Raw genomic sequence first — 19,187 nt, 5'->3', positions numbered from 1 at the left:
TCACCAAAATCTGATAACAAGGTCAATTACGTCCCTGGGTGGGATTGAACCACCAACCTTTTGGTTAATAGCCGTACACACTAACTGATTGCGCCACAGAGACACTTTGCGAAAGTGCCTACTGACAAAGGCTAATTAGCATTCATCTAAAACGTTTCCTAGAAAAACTTTAAAAAGTCAATAATCTGGAGAGTTTTTGTAAGATGTTTCTTCCATCAACCAACGAAGAAACACATTGGTACTTTCCCATGATGAGTGAGTGCTTCAGGATCTCTTGCACTTACATGTGCTGCAGAGTACTGCAATGGAAGCATGCTGGGCCCATATCCCAGAGGTAGGCAGATTGAAACTATCCTCTGCTATATGTATTTTTTTTGTTAATTAAAGTAATCCAAAACTGGGATTGATATTTTTGCTCTTTTATTTTTACTTAAAGTACAATAACTTTTACCATTTTAATTTGTTTTAATAGTATATTGACAGTATTGTTTTCTTTCAAAAATCCACTTAATTTTCTTTACCCTATTATTAAAATGGTAATTGACAAAAACAAACTACATTGTCACCAGAAGAGCAATACAAAATGTACAAGTGATATATTAAAATCATCTTTCCAGCTTGAATTTCAATGATACATTGGGGCAACGATTTTGTGCGAAACATCTTCACCCTTAAATAAAGATTTTCTTAATTCCTTACCTGTGTGCTAATCAGATATCTTGTTTTCATATTAAACAGACTTCCACATGAGAAAGCAGCAAGGATGCAGTGGCGTTAATGTTTCCTGGTGTCAACCTGTATTATTTCAGTAGACATTGAAATGAGGATGCATCTTCCTGCCTTTCCAATGAAGCAAGTTTAATTTAGTAATAGGTGAAAAACCATCCTTACAAATGTGTTAATCAGAGACTTGGCTTTGTGGACACTTTTCAGAGAACACATTTGTTAGCATAAAAATAAAGCCAGAAAATGAAGAGCTGTTTAATCACTCAATTGGATTTTTCTGCCAGCATACATTTTTTCTGCAACCCACTGCTAAATTGTGCTTCCTAGATGTTTTTTTTAAATATCACTGAATCAAATCTAACTCTGATTACATCAGAGAAGGCCAGGTACCCTACACCATTAGAGGGGGTTTGAAATTTTGACTTGTCTACTTAAAGATCACCAAAATCTGATAACAAGGTCAATTACGTCCCTTGGTGGGATTGAACCACCAGCCTTTTGGTTTATAACCAAACACGCTAGCTGATTGCGCCACAGAGACACTTTGCAAAAGTACATACTGACAAAGGCTAATAAGCATTCATCTAGAACGTTTCCTAGAAAAACTTTAAAAAGTCAATAATCTGGAGAGTTTTTGTAAGATGTTTCTTCCATCAACCAACGAAGAAACACATTGGTACTTTCCCATGATGAGTGAGTGCTTCAGGATCTCTTGCACTTACATGTGCAGCAGAGTACTGCAATGGAAGCATGCTGGGCCCATAACCCAGAGGTAGGCAGATTGAAACTATCCTCTGCTATATGTATTTTTTTTGTTAATTAAAGTAATCCAAAACTGGGATTGATATTTTTGCTCTTTTATTTTTACTTAAAGTACAATAACTTTTACCATTTTAATTTGTTTTAATAGTATATTGACAGTATTGTTTTCTTTCAAAATCCACTTAATTTTCTTTAATCTATTATTAAAATGGTAATTGACAAAAACAAACTACATTGTCACCAGAAGAGCAATACAAAATGTACAAGTGATATATTAAAATCATCTTTCCAGCTTGAATTTCAATGATGCATTGGTGCAACGATTTTGTGAGAAACATCTTCACCCTTAAATAAAGATTTTCTTAATTCCTTACCTGTGTGCTAATCAGATATCACCTTGTTTTCACATTAAACAGACTTCCACATAAGAAAGCAGCAAGGATGCAGTGGCGTTAATGTTTCCTGGTGTCAACCTGTATTATTTCAGTAGACATTGAAATGAGGATGCATCTTCCTGCCTTTCCAATGAAGCAAGTTTAATTTAGTAATAGGTGAAAAACCATCCTTACAAAGGTGTTAATCAGAGACTTGGCTTTGTGGACACTTATCAGAGAACAAATTTGTTAGCATAAAAATAAAGCCAGAAAATGAAGAGCTGTTTAATCACTCAATTGGATTTTTCTGCCAGCATATATTTTTTCTGCAACCCACTGCTAAATTGTGCTTACTAGATGTTTTTTTAATATTACTGAATCAAATATAACTCTGATTACATCAGAGAAGGCCAGGTACCCTACACCATAAGAGGGGGTTTGAAATTTTGACTTGTCTACTTAAAGATCACCAAAATCTGATAACAAGGTCAATTACGTCCCTGGGTGGGATTGAACTACCAATCTTTTGGTTAATAGCCGTACACACAAACTGATTGCGCCACAGAGACACGTTGCAAAAGTACATACTGACAAAGGCTAATAAGCATTCATCTAAAACGTTTCCTAGAAAAACTTTAAAAAGTCAATAATCTGGAGAGTTTTTGTAAAATGTTTCTTCCATCAACCAACGAAGAAACACATTGGTACTTTCCCATGATGAGTGAGTGCTTCAGGATCTCTTGCACTTACATGTGCAGCAGAGTACTGCAATGGAAGCATGCTGGGCCCATATCCCAGAGGTAGGCAGATTGAAACTATCCTCTGCTATATGTATTTTTTTTGTTAATTAAAGTAATCCAAAACTGGGATTGATATTTTTGCTCTTTTATTTTTACTTAAAGTACAATAACTTTTACCATTTTAATTTGTTTTAATAGTATATTGACAGTATTGTTTTCTTTCAAAAATCCACTTAATTTTCTTTACCCTATTATTAAAATGGTAATTGACAAAAACAAACTACATTGTCACCAGAAGAGCAATACAAAATGTACAAGTGATATATTAAAATCATCTTTCCAGCTTGAATTTCAATGATGCATTGGGGCAACGATTTTGTGAGAAACATCTTCACCCTTAAATAAAGATTTTCTTAATTCCTTACCTGTGTGCTAATCAGATATCACCTTGTTTTCACATTAAACAGACTTCCACATGAGAAAGCAGCAAGGATGCAGTGGCGTTAATGTTTCCTGGTGTCAACCTGTATTATTTCAGTAGACATTGAAATGAGGATGCATCTTGCTGCCTTTCCAATGAAGCAAGTTTAATTTAGTAATAGGTGAAAAACCATCATTACAAATGTGTTAATCAGAGACTTGGCTTTGTGGACACTTTTCAGAGAACAAATTTGTTAGCATAAAAATTAAGCTAGAAAATGAAGAGCTGTTTAATCACTCAATTGGATTTTTCTGCCAGCATATATTTTTTCTGCAACCCACTGCTAAATTGTGCTTCCTAGCTGTTTTTTTTAATATCACTGAATCAAATCTAACTCTGATTACATCAGAGAAGGCCAGGTACCCTACACCATAAGAGGGGGTTTGAAATTTTGACTTGTCTACTTAAAGATCACCAAAATCTGATAACAAGGTCAATTACGTCCCTGGGTGGGATTGAACCACCAACCTTTTGGTTAATAGCCGTACACACTAACTGATTGCGCCACAGAGACACTTTGCGAAAGTGCCTACTGACAAAGGCTAATTAGCATTCATCTAAAACGTTTCCTAGAAAAACTTTAAAAAGTCAATAATCTGGAGAGTTTTTGTAAGATGTTTCTTCCATCAACCAACAAAGAAACACATTGGTACTTTCCCATGATGAGTGAGTGCTTCAGGATCTCTTGCACTTACATGTGCAGCAGAGTACTGCAATGGAAGCATGCTGGGCCCATATCCCAGAGGTAGGCAGATTGAAACTATCCTCTGCTATATGTATTTTTTTTGTTAATTAAAGTAATCCAAAACTAGGATTGATATTTTTGCTCTTTTATTTTTACTTAAAGTAGAATAACTTTTACCATTTTAATTTGTTTTAATAGTATATTGACAGTATTGTTTTCTTTCAAAAATCCACTTCATTTTCTTTACCCTATTATTAAAATGGTAATTGACAAAAACAAACAACATTGTCACCAGAAGAGCAATACAAAATGTACAAGTGATATATTAAAATCATCTTTCCAGCTTGAATTTCAATGATGCATTGGGGTAACGATTTTGTGAGAAACATCTTCACCCTTAAATAAAGATTTTCTTAATTCCTTACCTGTGTGCTAATCAGATATCACCTTGTTTTCACATTAAACAGACTTCCACATGAGAAAGCAGCAAGGATGCAGTGGCGTTAATGTTTCCTGGTGTCAACCTGTATTATTTCAGTAGACATTGAAATGAGGATGCATCTTCCTGCCTTTCCAATGAAGCAAGTTTAATTTAGTAATAGGTGAAAAACCATCCTTACAAATGTGTTAATCAGAGACGTGGCTTTGTGGACACTTTTCAGAGAACAAATTTGTTAGCATAAAAATAAAGCCAGAAAATGAAGAGCTGTTTAATCACTCAATTGGATTTTTTTTGCCAGCATACATTTTTTCTGCAACCCACTGCTAAATTGTGCTTCCTAGATGTTTTTTTTTATATCACTGAATCAAATCTAACTCTGATTACATTAGAGAAGGCCAGGTACCCTACACCAGGCCTGGCCAACCTGTGGCTCTCCAGCTGTTGTGAAACTACAAGTCCCATCATGCCTTGCCACAGTTTTGCTATTAGGGAATGCTAAAACTGTGGCAGGGCATGCTGGGATGTGTAGTTTCACTACATCTGGAGAGCCACAGGTTGGCCAGGCCTGCCCTACACCATAAGAGGGGGTTTGAAATTTTGACTTGTCTACTTAAAGATCACCAAAATCTGATAACAAGGTCAATTACGTCCCTGGGTGTGATTGAACCACCAACCTTTTGGTTAATAGCCGTACACACTAACTGATTGCGCCACAGAGACACTTTGCAAAAGTGCCTACTGACAAAGGCTAATTAGCATTCATCTAAAACGTTTCCTAGAAAAACTTTAAAAAGTCAATAATCTGGAGTTTTTGTAAGATGTTTCTTCCATCAACCAACGAAGAAACACATTGGTACTTTCCCATGATGAGTGAGTGCTTCAGGATCTCTTGCACTTACATGTGCAGCAGAGTACTGCAATGGAAGCATGCTGGGCCCATATCCCAGAGGTAGGCAGATTGAAACTATCCTCTGCTATATGTATTTTTTTTGTTAATTAAAGTAATCCAAAACTGGGATTGATATTTTTGCTCTTTTATTTTTACTTAAAGTAGAATAACTTTTACCATTTTAATTTGTTTTAATAGTATATTGACAGTATTGTTTTCTTTCAAAAATCCACTTCATTTTCTTTACCCTATTATTAAAATGGTAATTGACAAAAACAAACAACATTGTCACCAGAAGAGCAATACAAAATGTACAAGTGATATATTAAAATCATCTTTCCAGCTTGAATTTCAATGATGCATTGGGGTAACGATTTTGTGAGAAACATCTTCACCCTTAAATAAAGATTTTCTTAATTCCTTACCTGTGTGCTAATCAGATATCACCTTGTTTTCACATTAAACAGACTTCCACATGAGAAAGCAGCAAGGATGCAGTGGCGTTAATGTTTCCTGGTGTCAACCTGTATTATTTCAGTAGACATTGAACTGAGGATGCATCTTCCTGCCTTTCCAATGAAGCAAGTTTAATTTAGTAATAGGTGAAAAACCATCCTTACAAATGTGTTAATCAGAGACGTGGCTTTGTGGACACTTTTCAGAGAACAAATTTGTTAGCATAAAAATAAAGCCAGAAAATGAAGAGCTGTTTAATCACTCAATTGGATTTTTTTTGCCAGCATACATTTTTTCTGCAACCCACTGCTAAATTGTGCTTCCTAGATGTTTTTTTTTATATCACTGAATCAAATCTAACTCTGATTACATTAGAGAAGGCCAGGTACCCTACACCATAAGAGGGGGTTTGAAATTTTGACTTGTCTACTTAAAGATCACCAAAATCTGATAACAAGGAAAATTACGTCCCTTGGTGGGATTGAACTACCAACCTTTTGGTTAATAGCCGTACACACTAACTGATTGCGCCACAGAGACACTTTACATAAAATACATACTGACAAAGGCTAATAAGCATTCATCTAAAACGTTTCCTAGAAAAACTTTAAAAAGTCAATAATCTGGAGAGTTTTTGTAAGATGTTTCTTCCATCAACCAACGAAGAAACACATTGGTACTTTCCCATGATGAGTGAGTGCTTCAGGATCTCTTGCACTTACATGTGCAGCAGAGTACTGCAATGGAAGCATGCTGGGCCCATATCCCAGAGGTAGGCAGATTGAAACTATCCTCTGCTATATGTATTTTTTTTGTTAATTAAAGTAATCCAAAACTGGGATTGATATTTTTGCTCTTTTATTTTTACTTAAAGTACAATAACTTTTACCATTTTAATTTGTTTTAATAGTATATTGACAGTATTGTTTTCTTTCAAAAATCCACTTAATTTTCTTTACCCTATTATTAAAATGGTAATTGACAAAAACAAACTACATTGTCACCAGAAGAGCAATACAAAATGTACAAGTGATATATTAAAATCATCTTTCCAGCTTGAATTTCAATGATGCATTGGGGCAACGATTTTGTGAGAAACATCTTCACCCTTAAATAAAGATTTTCTTAATTCCTTACCTGTGTGCTAATCAGATATCACCTTGTTTTCACATTAAACAGACTTCCACATGAGAAAGCAGCAAGGATGCAGTGGCGTTAATGTTTCCTGGTGTCAACCTGTATTATTTCAGTAGACATTGAAATGAGGATGCATCTTGCTGCCTTTCCAATGAAGCAAGTTTAATTTAGTAATAGGTGAAAAACCATCATTACAAATGTGTTAATCAGAGACTTGGCTTTGTGGACACTTTTCAGAGAACAAATTTGTTAGCATAAAAATTAAGCTAGAAAATGAAGAGCTGTTTAATCACTCAATTGGATTTTTCTGCCAGCATATATTTTTTCTGCAACCCACTGCTAAATTGTGCTTCCTAGCTGTTTTTTTTAATATCACTGAATCAAATCTAACTCTGATTACATCAGAGAAGGCCAGGTACCCTACACCATAAGAGGGGGTTTGAAATTTTGACTTGTCTACTTAAAGATCACCAAAATCTGATAACAAGGTCAATTACGTCCCTGGGTGGGATTGAACCACCAACCTTTTGGTTAATAGCCGTACACACTAACTGATTGCGCCACAGAGACACTTTGCGAAAGTGCCTACTGACAAAGGCTAATTAGCATTCATCTAAAACGTTTCCTAGAAAAACTTTAAAAAGTCAATAATCTGGAGAGTTTTTGTAAGATGTTTCTTCCATCAACCAACGAAGAAACACATTGGTACTTTCCCATGATGAGTGAGTGCTTCAGGATCTCTTGCACTTACATGTGCTGCAGAGTACTGCAATGGAAGCATGCTGGGCCCATATCCCAGAGGTAGGCAGATTGAAACTATCCTCTGCTATATGTATTTTTTTTGTTAATTAAAGTAATCCAAAACTGGGATTGATATTTTTGCTCTTTTATTTTTACTTAAAGTACAATAACTTTTACCATTTTAATTTGTTTTAATAGTATATTGACAGTATTGTTTTCTTTCAAAAATCCACTTAATTTTCTTTACCCTATTATTAAAATGGTAATTGACAAAAACAAACTACATTGTCACCAGAAGAGCAATACAAAATGTACAAGTGATATATTAAAATCATCTTTCCAGCTTGAATTTCAATGATACATTGGGGCAACGATTTTGTGCGAAACATCTTCACCCTTAAATAAAGATTTTCTTAATTCCTTACCTGTGTGCTAATCAGATATCTTGTTTTCATATTAAACAGACTTCCACATGAGAAAGCAGCAAGGATGCAGTGGCGTTAATGTTTCCTGGTGTCAACCTGTATTATTTCAGTAGACATTGAAATGAGGATGCATCTTCCTGCCTTTCCAATGAAGCAAGTTTAATTTAGTAATAGGTGAAAAACCATCCTTACAAATGTGTTAATCAGAGACTTGGCTTTGTGGACACTTTTCAGAGAACACATTTGTTAGCATAAAAATAAAGCCAGAAAATGAAGAGCTGTTTAATCACTCAATTGGATTTTTCTGCCAGCATACATTTTTTCTGCAACCCACTGCTAAATTGTGCTTCCTAGATGTTTTTTTTAAATATCACTGAATCAAATCTAACTCTGATTACATCAGAGAAGGCCAGGTACCCTACACCATTAGCGGGGGTTTGAAATTTTGACTTGTCTACTTAAAGATCACCAAAATCTGATAACAAGGTCAATTACGTCCCTTGGTGGGATTGAACCACCAGCCTTTTGGTTTATAACCAAACACGCTAGCTGATTGCGCCACAGAGACACTTTGCAAAAGTACATACTGACAAAGGCTAATAAGCATTCATCTAGAACGTTTCCTAGAAAAACTTTAAAAAGTCAATAATCTGGAGAGTTTTTGTAAGATGTTTCTTCCATCAACCAACGAAGAAACACATTGGTACTTTCCCATGATGAGTGAGTGCTTCAGGATCTCTTGCACTTACATGTGCAGCAGAGTACTGCAATGGAAGCATGCTGGGCCCATAACCCAGAGGTAGGCAGATTGAAACTATCCTCTGCTATATGTATTTTTTTTGTTAATTAAAGTAATCCAAAACTGGGATTGATATTTTTGCTCTTTTATTTTTACTTAAAGTACAATAACTTTTACCATTTTAATTTGTTTTAATAGTATATTGACAGTATTGTTTTCTTTCAAAATCCACTTAATTTTCTTTAATCTATTATTAAAATGGTAATTGACAAAAACAAACTACATTGTCACCAGAAGAGCAATACAAAATGTACAAGTGATATATTAAAATCATCTTTCCAGCTTGAATTTCAATGATGCATTGGTGCAACGATTTTGTGAGAAACATCTTCACCCTTAAATAAAGATTTTCTTAATTCCTTACCTGTGTGCTAATCAGATATCACCTTGTTTTCACATTAAACAGACTTCCACATAAGAAAGCAGCAAGGATGCAGTGGCGTTAATGTTTCCTGGTGTCAACCTGTATTATTTCAGTAGACATTGAAATGAGGATGCATCTTCCTGCCTTTCCAATGAAGCAAGTTTAATTTAGTAATAGGTGAAAAACCATCCTTACAAAGGTGTTAATCAGAGACTTGGCTTTGTGGACACTTATCAGAGAACAAATTTGTTAGCATAAAAATAAAGCCAGAAAATGAAGAGCTGTTTAATCACTCAATTGGATTTTTCTGCCAGCATATATTTTTTCTGCAACCCACTGCTAAATTGTGCTTACTAGATGTTTTTTTAATATTACTGAATCAAATCTAACTCTGATTACATCAGAGAAGGCCAGGTACCCTACACCATAAGAGGGGGTTTGAAATTTTGACTTGTCTACTTAAAGATCACCAAAATCTGATAACAAGGTCAATTACGTCCCTGGGTGGGATTGAACTACCAATCTTTTGGTTAATAGCCGTACACACAAACTGATTGCGCCACAGAGACACGTTGCAAAAGTACATACTGACAAAGGCTAATAAGCATTCATCTAAAACGTTTCCTAGAAAAACTTTAAAAAGTCAATAATCTGGAGAGTTTTTGTAAAATGTTTCTTCCATCAACCAACGAAGAAACACATTGGTACTTTCCCATGATGAGTGAGTGCTTCAGGATCTCTTGCACTTACATGTGCAGCAGAGTACTGCAATGGAAGCATGCTGGGCCCATATCCCAGAGGTAGGCAGATTGAAACTATCCTCTGCTATATGTATTTTTTTTGTTAATTAAAGTAATCCAAAACTGGGATTGATATTTTTGCTCTTTTATTTTTACTTAAAGTACAATAACTTTTACCATTTTAATTTGTTTTAATAGTATATTGACAGTATTGTTTTCTTTCAAAAATCCACTTAATTTTCTTTACCCTATTATTAAAATGGTAATTGACAAAAACAAACTACATTGTCACCAGAAGAGCAATACAAAATGTACAAGTGATATATTAAAATCATCTTTCCAGCTTGAATTTCAATGATGCATTGGGGCAACGATTTTGTGAGAAACATCTTCACCCTTAAATAAAGATTTTCTTAATTCCTTACCTGTGTGCTAATTAGATATCACCTTGTTTTCACATTAAACAGACTTCCACATGAGAAAGCAGCAAGGATGCAGTGGCGTTAATGTTTCCTGGTGTCAACCTGTATTATTTCAGTAGACATTGAAATGAGGATGCATCTTGCTGCCTTTCCAATGAAGCAAGTTTAATTTAGTAATAGGTGAAAAACCATCATTACAAATGTGTTAATCAGAGACTTGGCTTTGTGGACACTTTTCAGAGAACAAATTTGTTAGCATAAAAATTAAGCTAGAAAATGAAGAGCTGTTTAATCACTCAATTGGATTTTTCTGCCAGCATATATTTTTTCTGCAACCCACTGCTAAATTGTGCTTCCTAGCTGTTTTTTTTAATATCACTGAATCAAATCTAACTCTGATTACATCAGAGAAGGCCAGGTACCCTACACCATAAGAGGGGGTTTGAAATTTTGACTTGTCTACTTAAAGATCACCAAAATCTGATAACAAGGTCAATTACGTCCCTGGGTGGGATTGAACCACCAACCTTTTGGTTAATAGCCGTACACACTAACTGATTGCGCCACAGAGACACTTTGCGAAAGTGCCTACTGACAAAGGCTAATTAGCATTCATCTAAAACGTTTCCTAGAAAAACTTTAAAAAGTCAATAATCTGGAGAGTTTTTGTAAGATGTTTCTTCCATCAACCAACGAAGAAACACATTGGTACTTTCCCATGATGAGTGAGTGCTTCAGGATCTCTTGCACTTACATGTGCTGCAGAGTACTGCAATGGAAGCATGCTGGGCCCATATCCCAGAGGTAGGCAGATTGAAACTATCCTCTGCTATATGTATTTTTTTTGTTAATTAAAGTAATCCAAAACTGGGATTGATATTTTTGCTCTTTTATTTTTACTTAAAGTACAATAACTTTTACCATTTTAATTTGTTTTAATAGTATATTGACAGTATTGTTTTCTTTCAAAAATCCACTTAATTTTCTTTACCCTATTATTAAAATGGTAATTGACAAAAACAAACTACATTGTCACCAGAAGAGCAATACAAAATGTACAAGTGATATATTAAAATCATCTTTCCAGCTTGAATTTCAATGATACATTGGGGCAACGATTTTGTGCGAAACATCTTCACCCTTAAATAAAGATTTTCTTAATTCCTTACCTGTGTGCTAATCAGATATCTTGTTTTCATATTAAACAGACTTCCACATGAGAAAGCAGCAAGGATGCAGTGGCGTTAATGTTTCCTGGTGTCAACCTGTATTATTTCAGTAGACATTGAAATGAGGATGCATCTTCCTGCCTTTCCAATGAAGCAAGTTTAATTTAGTAATAGGTGAAAAACCATCCTTACAAATGTGTTAATCAGAGACTTGGCTTTGTGGACACTTTTCAGAGAACACATTTGTTAGCATAAAAATAAAGCCAGAAAATGAAGAGCTGTTTAATCACTCAATTGGATTTTTCTGCCAGCATACATTTTTTCTGCAACCCACTGCTAAATTGTGCTTCCTAGATGTTTTTTTTAAATATCACTGAATCAAATCTAACTCTGATTACATCAGAGAAGGCCAGGTACCCTACACCATTAGAGGGGGTTTGAAATTTTGACTTGTCTACTTAAAGATCACCAAAATCTGATAACAAGGTCAATTACGTCCCTTGGTGGGATTGAACCACCAGCCTTTTGGTTTATAACCAAACACGCTAGCTGATTGCGCCACAGAGACACTTTGCAAAAGTACATACTGACAAAGGCTAATAAGCATTCATCTAGAACGTTTCCTAGAAAAACTTTAAAAAGTCAATAATCTGGAGAGTTTTTGTAAGATGTTTCTTCCATCAACCAACGAAGAAACACATTGGTACTTTCCCATGATGAGTGAGTGCTTCAGGATCTCTTGCACTTACATGTGCTGCAGAGTACTGCAATGGAAGCATGCTGGGCCCATAACCCAGAGGTAGGCAGATTGAAACTATCCTCTGCTATATGTATTTTTTTTGTTAATTAAAGTAATCCAAAACTGGGATTGATATTTTTGCTCTTTTATTTTTACTTAAAGTACAATAACTTTTACCATTTTAATTTGTTTTAATAGTATATTGACAGTATTGTTTTCTTTCAAAATCCACTTAATTTTCTTTAATCTATTATTAAAATGGTAATTGACAAAAACAAACTACATTGTCACCAGAAGAGCAATACAAAATGTACAAGTGATATATTAAAATCATCTTTCCAGCTTGAATTTCAATGATGCATTGGTGCAACGATTTTGTGAGAAACATCTTCACCCTTAAATAAAGATTTTCTTAATTCCTTACCTGTGTGCTAATCAGATATCACCTTGTTTTCACATTAAACAGACTTCCACATAAGAAAGCAGCAAGGATGCAGTGGCGTTAATGTTTCCTGGTGTCAACCTGTATTATTTCAGTAGACATTGAAATGAGGATGCATCTTCCTGCCTTTCCAATGAAGCAAGTTTAATTTAGTAATAGGTGAAAAACCATCCTTACAAAGGTGTTAATCAGAGACTTGGCTTTGTGGACACTTATCAGAGAACAAATTTGTTAGCATAAAAATAAAGCCAGAAAATGAAGAGCTGTTTAATCACTCAATTGGATTTTTCTGCCAGCATATATTTTTTCTGCAACCCACTGCTAAATTGTGCTTACTAGATGTTTTTTTAATATTACTGAATCAAATATAACTCTGATTACATCAGAGAAGGCCAGGTACCCTACACCATAAGAGGGGGTTTGAAATTTTGACTTGTCTACTTAAAGATCACCAAAATCTGATAAGAAGGTCAATTACGTCCCTGGGTGGGATTGAACTACCAATCTTTTGGTTAATAGCCGTACACACAAACTGATTGCGCCACAGAGACACGTTGCAAAAGTACATACTGACAAAGGCTAATAAGCATTCATCTAAAACGTTTCCTAGAAAAACTTTAAAAAGTCAATAATCTGGAGAGTTTTTGTAAAATGTTTCTTCCATCAACCAACGAAGAAACACATTGGTACTTTCCCATGATGAGTGAGTGCTTCAGGATCTCTTGCACTTACATGTGCAGCAGAGTACTGCAATGGAAGCATGCTGGACCCATAACCCAGAGGTAGGCAGATTGAAACTATCCTCTGCTATATGTATTTTTTTTGTTAATTAAAGTAATCCAAAACTGGGATTGATATTTTTGCTCTTTTATTTTTACTTAAAGTACAATAACTTTTACCATTTTAATTTGTTTTAATAGTATTTTGACAGTATTGTTTTCTTTCAAAAATCCACTTAATTTTCTTTACCCTATTACTAAAATGGTAATTGATAAAAACAAACTACATTGTCACCAGAAGAGCAATACAAAATGTACAAGTGATATATTAAAATCATCTTTCCAGCTTGAATTTCAATGATGCATTGGGGCAACGATTTTGTGAGAAACATCTTCACCCTTAAATAAAGATTTTCTTAATTCCTTACCTGTGTGCTAATCAGATATCACCTTGTTTTCACATTAAACAGACTTCCACATAAGAAAGCAGCAAGGATGCAGTGGCGTTAATGTTTCCTGGTGTCAACCTCTATTATTTCAGTAGACATTGAAATGAGGATGCATCTTCCTGCCTTTCCAATGAAGCAAGTTTAATTTAGTAATAGGTGAAAAACCATCCTTACAAAGATGTTAATCAGAGACTTGGCTTTGTGGACACTTTTCAGAGAACAAATTTGTTAGCATAAAAATAAAGCCAGAAAACGAAGAGCTGTTTAATCACTCAATTGGATTTTTCTGCCAGCATATATTTTTTCTGCAACCCACTGCTAAATTGTGCTTCCTAGCTGTTTTTTTTTATATCACTGAATCAAATCTAACTCTGATTACATCAGAGAAGGCCAGGTACCCTACACCATAAGAGGGGGTTTGAAATTTTGACTTGTCTACTTAAAGATCACCAAAATCTGATAACAAGGTTAATTACGTCCCTGGGTGGGATTGAACTACCAACGTTTTGGTTAATAGCCGTATACACTAACTGATTGCGCCACAGAGACACTTTGCAAAAGTACATACTGACAAAGGCTAATAAGCATTCATCTAAAACGTTTCCTAGAAAAACTTTAAAAAGTCAATAATCTGGAGAGTTTTTGTAAGATGTTTCTTCCATCAACCAACGAAGAAACACATTGGTACTTTCCCATGATGAGTGAGTGCTTCAGGATCTCTTACACTTACATGTGCAGCAGAGTACTGCAATGGAAGCATGCTGGGCCCATAACTTAGAGGTAGGCAGATTGAAACTATCCTCTGCTATATGTATTTTTTTTGTTAATTAAAGTAATCCAAAACTGGGATTGATATTTTTGCTCTTTTATTTTTACTTAAAGTACAATAACTTTTACCATTTTAATTTGTATTAATAGTATATTGACAGTATTGTTTTCTTTCAAAAATCCACTTAATTTTCTTTACCCTATTATTAAAATGGTAATTGACAAAAACAAACTACATTGTCACCAGAAGAGCAATACAAAATGTACAAGTGATATATTAAAATCATCTTTCCAGCTTGAATTTTAATGATGCATTGGGGCAACGATTTTGTGAGAAACATCTTCACCCTTAAATAAAGATTTTCTTAATTCCTTACCTGTGTGCTAATCAGATATCACCTTGTTTTCACATTAAACAGACTTCCACATGAGAAAGCAGCAAGGATGCAGTGGCGTTAATGTTTCCTGGTGTCATCCTGTATTATTTCAGTAGACATTGAAATGAGGATGCATCTTGCTGCCTTTCCAATGAAGCAAGTTTAATTTAGTAATAGGTGAAAAACCATCATTACAAAGGGGTTAATCAGAGACTTGGCTTTGTGGACACTTTTCAGAGAACAAATTTGTTAGCATAAAAATAAAGCCAGAAAATGAAGAGCTGTTTAATCACTCAATTGTATTTTTCTGCCAGCATATATTTTTTCTGCAACCCACTGCTAAATTGTGCTTCCTAGCTGTTTTTTTTTATATCACTGAATCAAATCTAACTCTGATTACATCAGAGATGGCCAGGTACCCTACACCATAAGAGGGGGTTTGAAATTTTGACTTGTCTACTTAAAGATCACCAAAATCTGATAACAAGGAAAATTACGTCCCTGGGTGGGATTGAACTACCAACCTTTTGGTTAATAGCCGTACACACTAACTGATTGCGCCACAGAGACACTTTGCAAAAAATACATACTGACAAAGGCTAATAAGCATTCATCTAAAACGTTTCCTAGAAAAACTTTAAAAAGTCAATAATCTGGAGAGTTTTTGTAAGATGTTTCTTCCATCAACCAACGAAGAAACACATTGGTACTTTCCCATGATGAGTGAGTGCTTCAGAATCTCTTGCACTTACATGTGCAGCAGAGTACTGCAATGGAAGCATGCTGGGCCCATAACCCAGAGGTAGGCAGATTGAAACTATACTCTGCTATATGTATTTTTTTGTTAATTAAAGTAATCCAAAACTGGGATTGATATTTTTGCTCTTTTATTTTTACTTAAAGTACAATAACTTTTACCATTTTAATTTGGTTTAATAGTATATTGACAGTATTGTTTTCTTTCAAAAATCCACTTAATTTTCTTTACCCTACTATTAAAATGGTAATTGACAAAAACAAACTACATTGTCACCAGAAGAGCAATACAAAATGTACAAGTGATATATTAAAATCATCTTTCCAGCTTGAATTTCAATGATGCATTGGGGCAACGATTTTGTGAGAAACATCTTCACCCTTAAAAATAAAGATTTTCTTAATTCCTTACCTGTGTGCTTATTAGATATCACCTTGTTTTCACATTAAACAGACTTCCACATGAGAAAGCAGCAAGGATGCAGTGGCGTTAATGTTTCCTGGTGTCAACCTGTATTATTTCAGTAGACATTGAAATGAGGATGCATCTTGCTGCCTTTCCAATGAAGCAAGTTTAATTTAGTAATAGGTAAAAAAACTATCCTTACAAAGGTGTTAATCAGAGACTTGGCTTTGTGGACACTTTTCAGAGAACAAATTTGTTAGTATAAAAATAAAGCCAGAAAATTAAGAGCTGTTTAATCACTCAATTGGATTTTTCTGCCAGCATATATTTTTTCTGCAACCCACTGCTAAATTGTGCTTCCTAGCTGTTTTTTTTAATATCACTGAATCAAATCTAACTCTGATTACATCAGAGAAGGCCAGGTACCCTACACCATAAGAGGGGGTTTTAAATTTTGACTATTCTACTTAAAGATCACTAAAATCTGATAACAATATCAATTGCGTCCCTGGGTGGAATTGAACTACCAACCTTTTGGTTAATAGCCGTACACACTAACTGATTGCGCCACAGAGACACTTTGCAAAATTACATACTGACAAAGGCTAATAAGCATTCATCTAAAACGTTTCCTAGAAAAACTTTAAAAAGTCAATAATCTGGAGAGTTTTTGTAAGATGTTTCTTCCATCAACCAACGAAGAAACACATTGGTACTTTCCCATGATGAGTGAGTGCTTCAGGATCTCTTGCACTTACATGTGCAGCAGGGTACTGCAATGGAAGCATGCTGGGCCCATATCCCAGAGGTAGGCAGATTGAAACTATCCTCTGCTATATGTATTTTTTTTGTTAATTAAAGTAATCCAAAACTGGGATTGATATTTTTGCTCTTTTATTTTTACTTAAAGTACAATAACTTTTACCATTTTAATTTGTTTTAATAGTATTTTGACAGTATTGTTTTCTTTCAAAAATCCACTTAATTTTCTTTACCCTATTACTAAAATGGTAATTGATAAAAACAAACTACATTGTCACCAGAAGAGCAATACAAAATGTACAAGTGATATATTAAAATCATCTTTCCAGCTTGAATTTCAATGATGCATTGGGGCAACGATTTTGTGAGAAACATCTTCACCCTTAAATAAAGATTTTCTTAATTCCTTACCTGTGTGCTAATCAGATATCACCTTGTTTTCACATTAAACAGACTTCCACATGAGAAAGCAGCAAGGATGCAGTGGCGTTAATGTTTCCTGGTGTCATCCTGTATTATTTCAGTAGACATTGAAATGAGGATGCATCTTGCTGCCTTTCCAATGAAGCAAGTTTAATTTAGTAATAGGTGAAAAACCATCATTACAAAGGGGTTAATCAGAGACTTGGCTTTGTGGACACTTTTCAGAGAACAAATTTGTTAGCATAAAAATAAAGCCAGAAAACGAAGAGCTGTTTAATCACTCAATTGTATTTTTCTGCCAGCATATATTTTTTCTGCAACCCACTGCTAAATTGTGCTTCCTAGCTGTTTTTTTTTATATCACTGAATCAAATCTAACTCTGATTACATCAGAGATGGCCAGGTACCCTACACCATAAGAGGGGGTTTGAAATTTTGACTTGTCTACTTAAAGATCACCAAAATCTGATAACAAGGAAAATTACGTCCCTGGGTGGGATTGAACTACCAACCTTTTGGTTAATAGCCGTACACACTAACTGATTGCGCCACAGAGACACTTTGCAAAAAATACATACTGACAAAGGCTAATAAGCATTCATCTAAAACGTTTCCTAGAAAAACTTTAAAAAGTCAATAATCTGGAGAGTTTTTGTAAGATGTTTCTTCCATCAACCAACAAAGAAACACATTGGTACTTTCCCATGATGAGTGAGTGCTTCAGAATCTCTTGCACTTACATGTGCAGCAGAGTACTGCAATGGAAGCATGCTGGGCCCATAACCCAGAGGTAGGCAGATTGAAACTATACTCTGCTATATGTATTTTTTTGTTAATTAAAGTAATCCAAAACTGGGATTGATATTTTTGCTCTTTTATTTTTACTTAAAGTACAATAACTTTTACCATTTTAATTTGGTTTAATAGTATATTGACAGTATTGTTTTCTTTCAAAAATCCACTTAATTTTCTTTACCCTACTATTAAAATGGTAATTGACAAAAACAAACTACATTGTCACCAGAAGAGCAATACAAAATGTACAAGTGATATATTAAAATCATCTTTCCAGCTTGAATTTCAATGATGCATTGGGGCAACGATTTTGTGAGAAACATCTTCACCATTAAATAAAGATTTTCTTAATTCCTTACCTGTGTGCTAATTAGATATCACCTTGTTTTCACATTAAACAGACTTCCACATGAGAAAGCAGCAAGGATGCAGTGGCGTTAATGTTTCCTGGTGTCAGCCTGTATTATTTCAGTAGACATTGAAATGAGGATGCATCTTGCTGCCTTTCCAATGAAGCAAGTTTAATTTAGTAATAGGTAAAAACTATCCTTACAAAGGTGTTAATCAGAGACTTGGCTTTGTGGACACTTTTCAGAGAACAAATTTGTTAGTATAAAAATAAAGCCAGAAAATGAAGAGCTGTTTAATCACTCAATTGGATTTTTCTGCCAGCATATATTTTTTCTGCAACCCACTGCTAAATTGTGCTTCCTAGCTGTTTTTTTATAAAATCACTTAATAAAATCTAACTCTGATTACATCAGAGAAGGCCAGGTACCCTACACCATAAGAGGGGGTTTGAAATTTTGACTTGTCTACTTAAAGATCACCAAAATCTGATAACAAGGTCAATTACGTCCCTGGGTGGGATTGAACTACCAGCCTTTTGGTTAATAGCCGTACAAACTAACTGATTGCGCCACAGAGACACTCTGCAAAATTACATACTGACAAAGGCTAATAAGCATTCATCTAAAACGTTTCCTAGAAAAACTTTAAAAAGTCAATAATCTGGAGAGTTTTTGTATGATGTTTCTTCCATCAACCAACGAAGAAACACATTGGTACTTTCCCATGATGAGTGAGTGCTTCAGGATCTCTTGCACTTACATGTGCAGCAGGGTACTGCAATGGAAGCATGCTGGGCCCATATTCCAGAGGTAGGCAGATTGAAACTATCCTCTGCTATATGTATTTTT

At 34.8% G+C, this 19,187-nt stretch overlaps 3 non-coding genes across 3 annotated transcripts; all 3 read right to left on the bottom strand.

Annotated features, from left to right (window-relative positions):
* Positions 1-1,193: 1,193 nt before the first annotated feature.
* On the bottom strand, positions 1,194-1,267 carry TRNAY-AUA (transfer RNA tyrosine (anticodon AUA)). The gene has a single exon. It is a non-coding gene; the product is annotated as a tRNA-Tyr (tRNA).
* Positions 1,268-8,352: 7,085 nt separating this feature from the next.
* On the bottom strand, positions 8,353-8,426 carry TRNAY-AUA (transfer RNA tyrosine (anticodon AUA)). Its single transcript has one exon. It is a non-coding gene; the product is annotated as a tRNA-Tyr (tRNA).
* A 3,420-nt stretch (positions 8,427-11,846) lies between these two features.
* On the bottom strand, positions 11,847-11,920 carry TRNAY-AUA (transfer RNA tyrosine (anticodon AUA)). The gene has a single exon. It is a non-coding gene; the product is annotated as a tRNA-Tyr (tRNA).
* Positions 11,921-19,187: the final 7,267 nt, after the last annotated feature.

This window comes from Pseudophryne corroboree, chromosome 12 (genome assembly GCF_028390025.1).
Source record: "Pseudophryne corroboree isolate aPseCor3 chromosome 12, aPseCor3.hap2, whole genome shotgun sequence".
In the NCBI taxonomy this organism is placed as follows: domain Eukaryota; kingdom Metazoa; phylum Chordata; class Amphibia; order Anura; family Myobatrachidae; genus Pseudophryne; species Pseudophryne corroboree.
Note: the sequence above shows the minus strand (reverse complement) of the source record. Positions and strands in the feature narration are given on the sequence as shown.